The sequence below is a fragment of the Hypanus sabinus genome, chromosome 9 (assembly GCF_030144855.1).
Source record: "Hypanus sabinus isolate sHypSab1 chromosome 9, sHypSab1.hap1, whole genome shotgun sequence".
NCBI classification, from domain to species: domain Eukaryota; kingdom Metazoa; phylum Chordata; class Chondrichthyes; order Myliobatiformes; family Dasyatidae; genus Hypanus; species Hypanus sabinus.
This window is the reverse complement of record NC_082714.1, coordinates 122,952,994-122,961,724: the sequence shown is the minus strand read 5'-3', so window position 1 is coordinate 122,961,724 and position 8,731 is coordinate 122,952,994. Positions and strand designations below refer to the sequence as shown.

General features: G+C 40.1%; 1 long non-coding RNA gene across 2 annotated transcripts; it reads left to right on the top strand.

The window, feature by feature from the left end:
- The first annotated feature begins 5,541 nt into the window (after positions 1-5,541).
- On the top strand, positions 5,542-8,472 carry LOC132398911 (uncharacterized). 2 transcript variants are annotated; one of them, XR_009513841.1, is made up of 4 exons: positions 5,542-5,707; positions 6,307-6,420; positions 7,049-7,415; positions 7,742-8,472. It is a non-coding gene; the product is annotated as an uncharacterized LOC132398911 (long non-coding RNA). The 2 variants fall into 2 exon arrangements; XR_009513840.1 differs by having other exon boundaries at positions 7,049-8,472.
- The last annotated feature ends 259 nt before the right edge of the window (positions 8,473-8,731 follow it).

Below are 8,731 nucleotides of genomic sequence, written 5' to 3'. Positions count from 1 at the left end.
TTGTTAATTTTTTTTCCAATTTTCTCACTCATAATTTGCCTGTTGAGATGACTCATTATGTATACTTGCATTATTGATTATATGAAATATTACAATTCAACAAAGCTCCTGTCAAGTAATAAATGGTCTAAGTTCATGGAGCAATATGTACTTTATGTGCAGAGAGAGAACCTACACCTCCTTTCCATGTGATCAGTTAGGATCTTGTATGTTTTTCCTGCCATAAGACATACATACACCTCATCTATCTTTCTATGTTTCTATAGCAGGTACAGGGTTTTGAGTTGGATGATCAGCCATGATCATACTGAATGGCGGTACAGGCTCAAAGGGCAGAATGGCCTACTCCTGCACCTATTTTCTATGTTTCTATGTTTCTAACAGATAGTGGAGAGGTTGTGGAGACATGTTGTTAAGACCTCAGACAAAGTCAGGAATCAAAAGGTTGAGCATGGTGCGACTGATGTTCTGAGTTGTGTATATTTCAATGCAGAAATTATTGTAGGAAAGGCAGATGAGCTCAGAGCATGGATCAACACCTGGAATTATGATATTGTAGCCATTAGTGAGACTTGGTTGCAGGAGAGGCAGGACTGGCAGCTCAACATTCCAGGTTTCTGTTGTTCAAGACACAACAGAGCAAGAGGGATTAAAGGGGGAGTGGTGGCATAATAAATCAGGGAAAAAGTCACGGCAGCGCTCAGTCAGGACAGACTGGAGAACTCGCCCAGTGAGGCTTTATAGGCGGATCTGAGGAATAAGGCAGGTATGACCACGTTAATGGGCTATATTGTAGACCGCCCAACAGTCTTATGGATTTAGAGAAACAAATATTCAGATTGAAGACTGTTGCAAGAAACATATGGTTGTTATAGTAGGTAATATTGATCCTGCTCCATACTGTAAAAGGACTAGATGGGATAGCATTTGTAAAATGTGTTCAGGCTAGTTTCCTTAATCAGTACAAGACTGATTAAGGGAATTAGGGAATGAGACAGGACAAGCAATAGAATTTTGTGTAGGGGAACACTTTGTATCTAGTGAGCACAATGTCATTTGCTTCAAATATTAGAAAAGAATGGTTGAGATTCTGAATTGGAAAAAGGCTAATTTTGATGGTATCAGAAAGGATATGGCAAGTGTAGACTGGGACAGGTTGTTTTCTGGCAAAGGGGTACTTGGTAAGTGGGAGGCCTTCAAAAGTGAAATTTTGTGGGTCAAAACTTGTATGTATCTGTCAAAATGAAAGATAAAGATAACAGGTTTAGGGAAGCTTGGTTTTCAAGAGATATTGAGGTGCTGGTTTGGAAAGAAAAGAAGGTGCTTTGCAGGTACAGGCAGGTAGGAAAATTGAGGTACTTATAGAGTATAAGAAATGCATGAGAACATCTAAAAAGGAATTCAGGAGGGCTAAAAGAAGGCATGAGGTTGCCCTGGTAGCAATGTGAAGGAGAATCCTAAGAGATTCTACAGATACGATAAGAGCAAAAGGATTGCAAGGGACAAAACTGGTCTTCTGGTAAATCAGAATGGTAATCCATGCATGGAGCCAAAAGAGATGAGGGAGATCTTAAATGGATTTACTCGGGAGACAGACACAAAGTTGATAGAAATGAAGTAAATCAGCAGCGAGGTCATGGACCCTATAATGATTGCAGTGGAAGAGGTGTTTCCTCAGGCAAACTAGGATGGATAAATCCCCAGGGTCTGACAAGGTGTTCCTTTGGACTCTGTTGGACGCAAGTGCAGAAAATATAGGGGCCCTAGCAGAGATAATTAAATTATCCTTAGTGATAGGTGAGGTTCTTGAGGATTGGACGCTAACTAATGTTGTTCCATTGTTTAAGAAAGGCTCCAAAAATAAACCATGAAGTTGTAGACAAGCCAGGCCGATATCAGTAGTGGGAAAGTTGCTGCAAAGTGTTCTGAGGGACCAGATATATAAGCATTTGGATAGACATGGACTGATTGTACAATGTACTGTGTATGTTAATCAAAATGGCTTCTTTGGTTTGCTAGAGGAGGAATGCTTTTATGTTTGATAAGTGTTTTCTCTTGCAGTTGTTTAGCTTTGGACTTGCTGATATGGGGATTGTATTCATTTTTTAACCAATGGGGAATGTTATTTTGTCTTGTGAGGCTGGGAGCTTGGGAGTTCCGCGGTCTTTTCAGGGAAGCCGGGAAGGAGATGCTGACAAAGGTGGACGTGGGCTGCACTGCTCGGTCGACCACCCGGGTGGTCCCAGGTGCAAGGACGTGGTGGTCAGAGGCAAGTGACGAGGGGTCGAATGGTTCGATAGTTGAGCTCCAACGATGTGCACTAAACTGACTGAACTTTGATAAGTTGGCGCCTTTTACTTTATTTTCTTTTCCTTCATATATACCGTATTGCATAGCACTCTTTTAGTTTTAATAAAATATCTAAAGTGTTTTCCATAGTGGTATCTGGTGTGAGTTTCATATTGTGTGTGTACGCGCGGCATAAACTTGATTCTCACAGCACCTGCGTGTACAGGAGGTGGGGTTGGTGAGTGGCTGGATCTCCTTTTCCCCTGGACATATACCAGCCTGTTGGGTAAGTGTTACATGATTAAGGATAGTCGACATGGTTTTGTGCATGGTAGATTGTACCTAAACAATCTTATAGAGTTTTGTGATGTTACAAGGAAAGTTGATGAAGGCAAGGCAGTGCATGTCATCTGTATGGATTTTATCAAGGCATTTGACAAGGTCCTGTATAGGATATTGGACATGAAGGTTCAGTTGTTCAGTATTGATGATGAAGTAGTAAATTGGATTAGACATTGGTTTGTGGCAGAACTCAGAGATTGGTACTAGGTGACGGCCTCTCTGACCGTAGGCCCATGACAGAGGTGTGCTGTAGGGATTGGTGCTGGGTCCTTTGTTGTTTGTCATCTTTATCAATGATCTGGATGATAATGTGGTTAAATGGACCAGCAAATTGGGTGTGCAGTGGACAGTGTGAAAGATCATCAGAGCTTGCATCCGAATCTGGACCAGCTGGAAATGGGGCTGAAAAATGGCAGATGGAATTTAATGCCGACAAATGCAAGGCATTGCACTTTGGTAGGACCATCAGAGTAGGTCTTACACAGTGAATGATAGGGCATTGAGGAGTGCAGTAGAACAAAGGGATCTGGGAATACAGGTCCATGATTATTTGAAAGTAGTTACAGGTTGATGGGTTTGTAAAGAAAGCTTTTGTCACTTTGCCCTTCATAAATCAAAGTATTGAGTACCCAGGAGATAGAATGTTATGTTAAAATTGTATAAGACCTTGGTGAGGCCTAATTTAGAACATTGTGTGCAGTTTTGGTCACTACCAACAGGAAAGATGTAAGTAAGGTTGAAAGAGTACAGAGAAAATTTATAAGGATGGTGGGTAGACTGGATGACCTGACTTATAAGGAAAGATTGAATAGGTTAGGACTTTATTCCTCAGAACGTAGAGATTGAGGGAAGATTTGATTAGGTATACAAAATTATGTGGAGTATTGACAGGATAGATACAAGCCAGCTTTTTCTAGTAAGGTTGGGTGGGATTACAACCAAAGGTCATGGTCATGGATTAAGAAAGGTGAAGCCAGGTGGATAGGAAGGGTAAAGGGCTAGAGAGGAATGAATCTGTTAGGAGAGGAGAGTTGACCATTGCAGAAAGGGGAAGAGAGGGGATCTGGGGGAGGTGAAAGACAGCTGAGAAGATATAAGAAGTCAGAATGTGGAATAGAAAGGGTCACGGTCATGGGCTAAGAAAGGTGAACATAAGGGGAAACGTCCTCACTCAGAGGGTTCAGACAGTGTAGAATGAGCTGCCAGCGCAAGTGGTGAATGTAAGCTCGATTTCAACGTTTAAGAGAAGTTTGGACAGGTACGTGGATGGCAGGAGTATGGAGAGCGATGGGTTCAGGTCAGTTGGACTGGGCAGTTCAAATGGTTTGGCATGATTCTTTGTTTGGTAAGTATGTAACATGTTAAAGCTTCTGAAGATCTGTCCTCCTTCTAGTTGAACCAACAAATCAGTTGGATGTAAGAAGAGTTTATTTTTGCTTCACTTTAGTTATTAATTTATAATCCCCAAAGATCTTAACGGCATCATCTGTTGCAGTTAAATCAGAAAACTCAATCAGATACTAGCTTCCTGTGGGCTCTCTGTTTTTCCTTAACCTTCAGACTATAAGCTTCAGAAGGAGCAATACAGAGTCTAGGTGCAGCATTTTCCTTCAGTTGAAGTTTGGAGCTTCCACCTTGAATATAACCTAACTCATTGAGAAAATTTTTAAGGATTCTTATCAAGTGTAGTTGGTACAGAAAGCTTCTTCATACCTTTGATCCCAATTCCAATCAAGCTTTGTATTTGATAGCCGTGTTGGATCTGTCACATTTGATTCTTTCCTGAAAAGTATCAGGAGACAGAGCTTTGCTTCACTTCTACCAATTCTCATTCTCACCTCACACGTCCGTGTCACACTGATTCCCTTCCCCAGGGTAACTGAGCAAGAAGGAGGTGAGCTGCACTATAACATCTGTCATAACTTTCTGCTCACACAGCACCATTGTTCCATTGCTACTTCTTTTCCTTCAATGTCTACCCACAAAGAAAACTATTTCTAATGTGATGTGAGAAATTTCTGTGACTCACCTTCTTCACCTGGTTTGGCTACTCTTTTCAAATCTGCTAGAGTCTAACCATTTTACTATTAATTCCAGCAGTTAAACTTTTACTATCGAATGTAAGACAGGGTGTGGGATGTTGATTCTGACCAATTAGATCTGCCAACTCTTGCCTCCACTAAACCCCGGTTTTCTGCAGGGATTGCTCTCCCTTTGATTCCCTTGTCCTTCCCCGTTAATCTCACTCCTGACACTTATCCCTGCAAGCAGCTACAACTGCCCATTCACCTGCTCCCTCACCTCAAACAGTCCCAGCCCCAGACAGTCCTTCCAGGTGAGGCAACATTTTACCTGTGAATCTGCTGGGGTCATCTATTGTGTCCGATGTTGCCGATGCAGCCTCCTTTACATTAGTGAGATCTGTCGTAATTTAGGGGACCACTTCATCTGTTCCATCCATCAAAAACAGAACTTCCTGGTGGCCAAACATTTTAATTCCCATTCCCATTCCCATTCTGACATGATGGTCCATGGCTTCCTCTCATGTCACAATGAAGTCACCTTCAGGGTGGAGAAGCAACACCTTATATTCTGTTTAGGTAGTCTCCAACTTGATAGCATGAATATCGATTCCTCCGTCTGGTAAAGAAAATCCTTTCTCCTCTCCTTTTCTTCTTTTTCCCACTCTGTCCTCTTATATCTTCTCAGCTGTCTATCACCTCCCCTGGATCCCACTCTTTCCCTCTCTGCAATGGTCCACTCTCCTCTCCTAACAGATTCATCCCTCTCCAGCTCTTTACCCTTCCTAACCACCTGGCTTCACCTTTTACCTTCTAGCTATCCTGCTTTCCCTTCCCCCCCCCCACCTTTTTATTCTAGCATCTTCCCCTTTCCTTTCCAGTCCTGAAGAAGGGTCTCGATCTAAAATGTTGACTGTTGTTCATTTCCATAGATGCTGCCTTACTCATTGAGTTCCTCCAGCATCTTGTGTGTGTTGCTTCTTCTATCTGGTTTGTTTGACCAAGCAACTACAGAAAGAAGCAAAGTGGATTTTTCAGCAACAATATCAACCATGGTAAAAATCTGTAACAGTTATTTTTCTCCATGTTTCATTCATGACTTGATAGAACTATTAAAAGAACCTAATGTAGTTGCTGTATTCATCTTCACTGGTACAAAATGTAAAAAAAAAACTGACTCAGTGAGATCTAATTTAATCCCCATAAGCAATACTGCTCTTTAGAAAAAAATAAAACCATTCAAAAGGCACATCGTATATATACCAGTAATCTTCTTACATTTTCTGCAACCAGTTGTGATAATGGTGCTCTTCAGGGTCTGCAAATATGTAATAGCATTTATGGTTCAGCAGTGTATTTTTTTTTGGTATAAAACTATTTTTATTTTGTGTTATCTTCAACAACTGGAGGGAGGTCAATAATAAAATCTCAGTATCTTCCAGGTATTTTCAGGATACCACCAAAGGCAAGGAGATGAGAGATAACATAAATTATGTTTATGTTCTTTGAAATCATAGTTAAGGGGGCATATTGAAGCTTTCATGATTTTGATCATATTTAGAAATGCTCCTTCATGCAGCCAATTGTAAATCTGTGGAACTTCTTCACTCAAAAAATGGATATTATCTTAAATTAATTTCCATTTATGTCTCAGATCAATAAAGCTATTAAGGACATGGAGGGAAATGAAACTAAGACAGACAAACGGACCCATGGATCAGTTGAGATGTACTGTATCTTCATTGAATCGTAGAACACATCTGGTTCAGTGAGTGGAATAATCTTCTGTTCTTTAAAGTTCTTTGCAACAGCGTGATAGAGTTAACACAAAGTACACTGCAGATGCTGTGGTCAAATCAACATGTACAAACAAGCTGGATGAACTCAGCAGGGTGGGCAGCATCCTTGGAAACGTTGACTGCTCGTTTCCGCATGATAGAGTTAGCATTAAAACAGGCTCTTTGGCTCAATCTGTCCATGCTAGCCAAGGAGCCACCCTGAGCTCATCCCATTTGCTTGTGTTGGCTCTCTATGCTTCTAAATCTCTCCTACCCATGAACCTGTCTAAATATCTTAAGACTGTAATTAGACCTATTTCTAGCAATTCCTCTTGCAGCTCTTTCTACATACCCACAACGCAGTGCATGAAAAATTTGTCCCTTTTCAATTTCAGCACAGAACTTAACAGGGACCGAGCTTTGGATGTTGCCCATGCCAGCCTAAAACCCAGAAAAAAAAGCATGTCTATCCTTATTTATACATTGCCAAGAAGGTGTCAGTAATTAAAAAGCTGCTCTGATAAAAGTTCAGCAACCTGAAATGTTGACTCTATTTCTTTCTTCATAGACGCTGCTTGACCTGCTGAATATTTCAAACTTTTTCTATTTTCATTTCAGACAGCACTGCTTCTCTTGGATGTCAAGAACAAAATCTGTACAGTTCATTTTTAAAAAAAAAACAGAATCCTCCTGTAACTTTTTGAAGGATTATCAGTTTGGCTGCTTACTTGTTGTTGCATCCAGATGACTGGACTGCAGAAGGGACACATGAATTGGTGAGGAGCTTGGTGTACATAAATAATTAGTCAAATAACTGGTTCAGATTGGCACTAGGTAATCAATCAGATGGTCAAAATGTCATATCCTTCCATTATATTTTTGACTGCTCTATATATGTTTTGTGGATGTCAACCCAGCAGCACCTCAACATCATTTATGTCAATGAGCCTATCAAGAATTTGCTGACGAGGTTCACCATTACAAGGTAATGAAACTGAATATAATGTATAAACTTATAAATTGTAGTGTAGGGGTCAAATTGATACTGATTTACAAATGGTCAATACTCATTGTCCTTTTCCTTCAAGTTTTTTTTGATGTCCTGGGTTTCTATTATAATAAATGTGAAGTAAGTCCTAACTCACACAGCTGAAAACTTCTCAACACATCTAATTGTTTAGGGAATCAGAAAGCCTAGTCCTTGTTTTGAGATAACATTGATTGGTTTCAATTGAACCTTTGTGCAATGTCATTTAGATCTTCCTGTCTTCTCAGTAAACTGAGAAATATTTTTCTGTCAATTATTTTCAGCAGTGGAATGTCTCAATGAAGAAATACTGTAATAAGATGAAATGATAAATTAAAAACTTCTTGTGGCGGTTCGCCCACGTGGCAAGCGAACCGGCTCCAGCAGTCGCGGATGAGTCCGCAGCCAGCGGCAACCAAGAGGGCTCTGAGTGCGGGGCAGACCTTGGCCCGGAAGCCGACGTCACTTCCACCCCGCAAAGTGACTCGGCCTCGTAAAAACAAGAATAGCTTGCTACGAAAACACCGTCATGACAGTGCCCCGATAACTCCACTGCCGAGTTAAGGGCTATTCTTCTTCTACAGACTTACTTGTGACATTGCCCTATACATTGTCCAACTGTGTGTATGATGCAGATTTCTTTCAATAGACAACTTCTAAACCCATGTATGGTTTTTCAAACTATATGCAAGAGTCATTTTTGGAAAAATGAACTATTCTTACTGACTAAATTGGAAGTGAAATTGCATAATATTTCATACTCTGGATTTGATAACATCACTATTTGTAGCCATGTTCCAGACTGCTATAAATGTTGGTACAATTATTTCTAGTGATGTCTTAAAATGTTTGCTTACAGTCCTCCATAATAGAAAACATATTAATTCTTGTTTGCTGTAGGGGTGGGTGTGAAATTGTTATTAAAATAAATTTAATGCATTTTTAATGGAAGGTTTTGATTTCTTTTAGATATTTCTATCGCAGCATCTTTTGCTTTTCTCTTTTTAAAAATCTATTCTACTACCTTTAAAAATAAAATCAGGCAATGTCACCTTAAGTTAGTTACAATTGAATATCACAATCAACCTTTAAAGCCTGTCTTTATTTAGTGTTAAAAGCAGTGTTCATTTACAGCATTGGGTGTATTTAAAATGGTTCTGTCTTTTAGAGAACTCACTTACTTGGCAATATGATTGTTACTGGATTACATATCACATGAAAAGACATCTCAATTGACCAAGTTTCTTCCCGAAAGAGGTCTGGGAGGGGGTGGT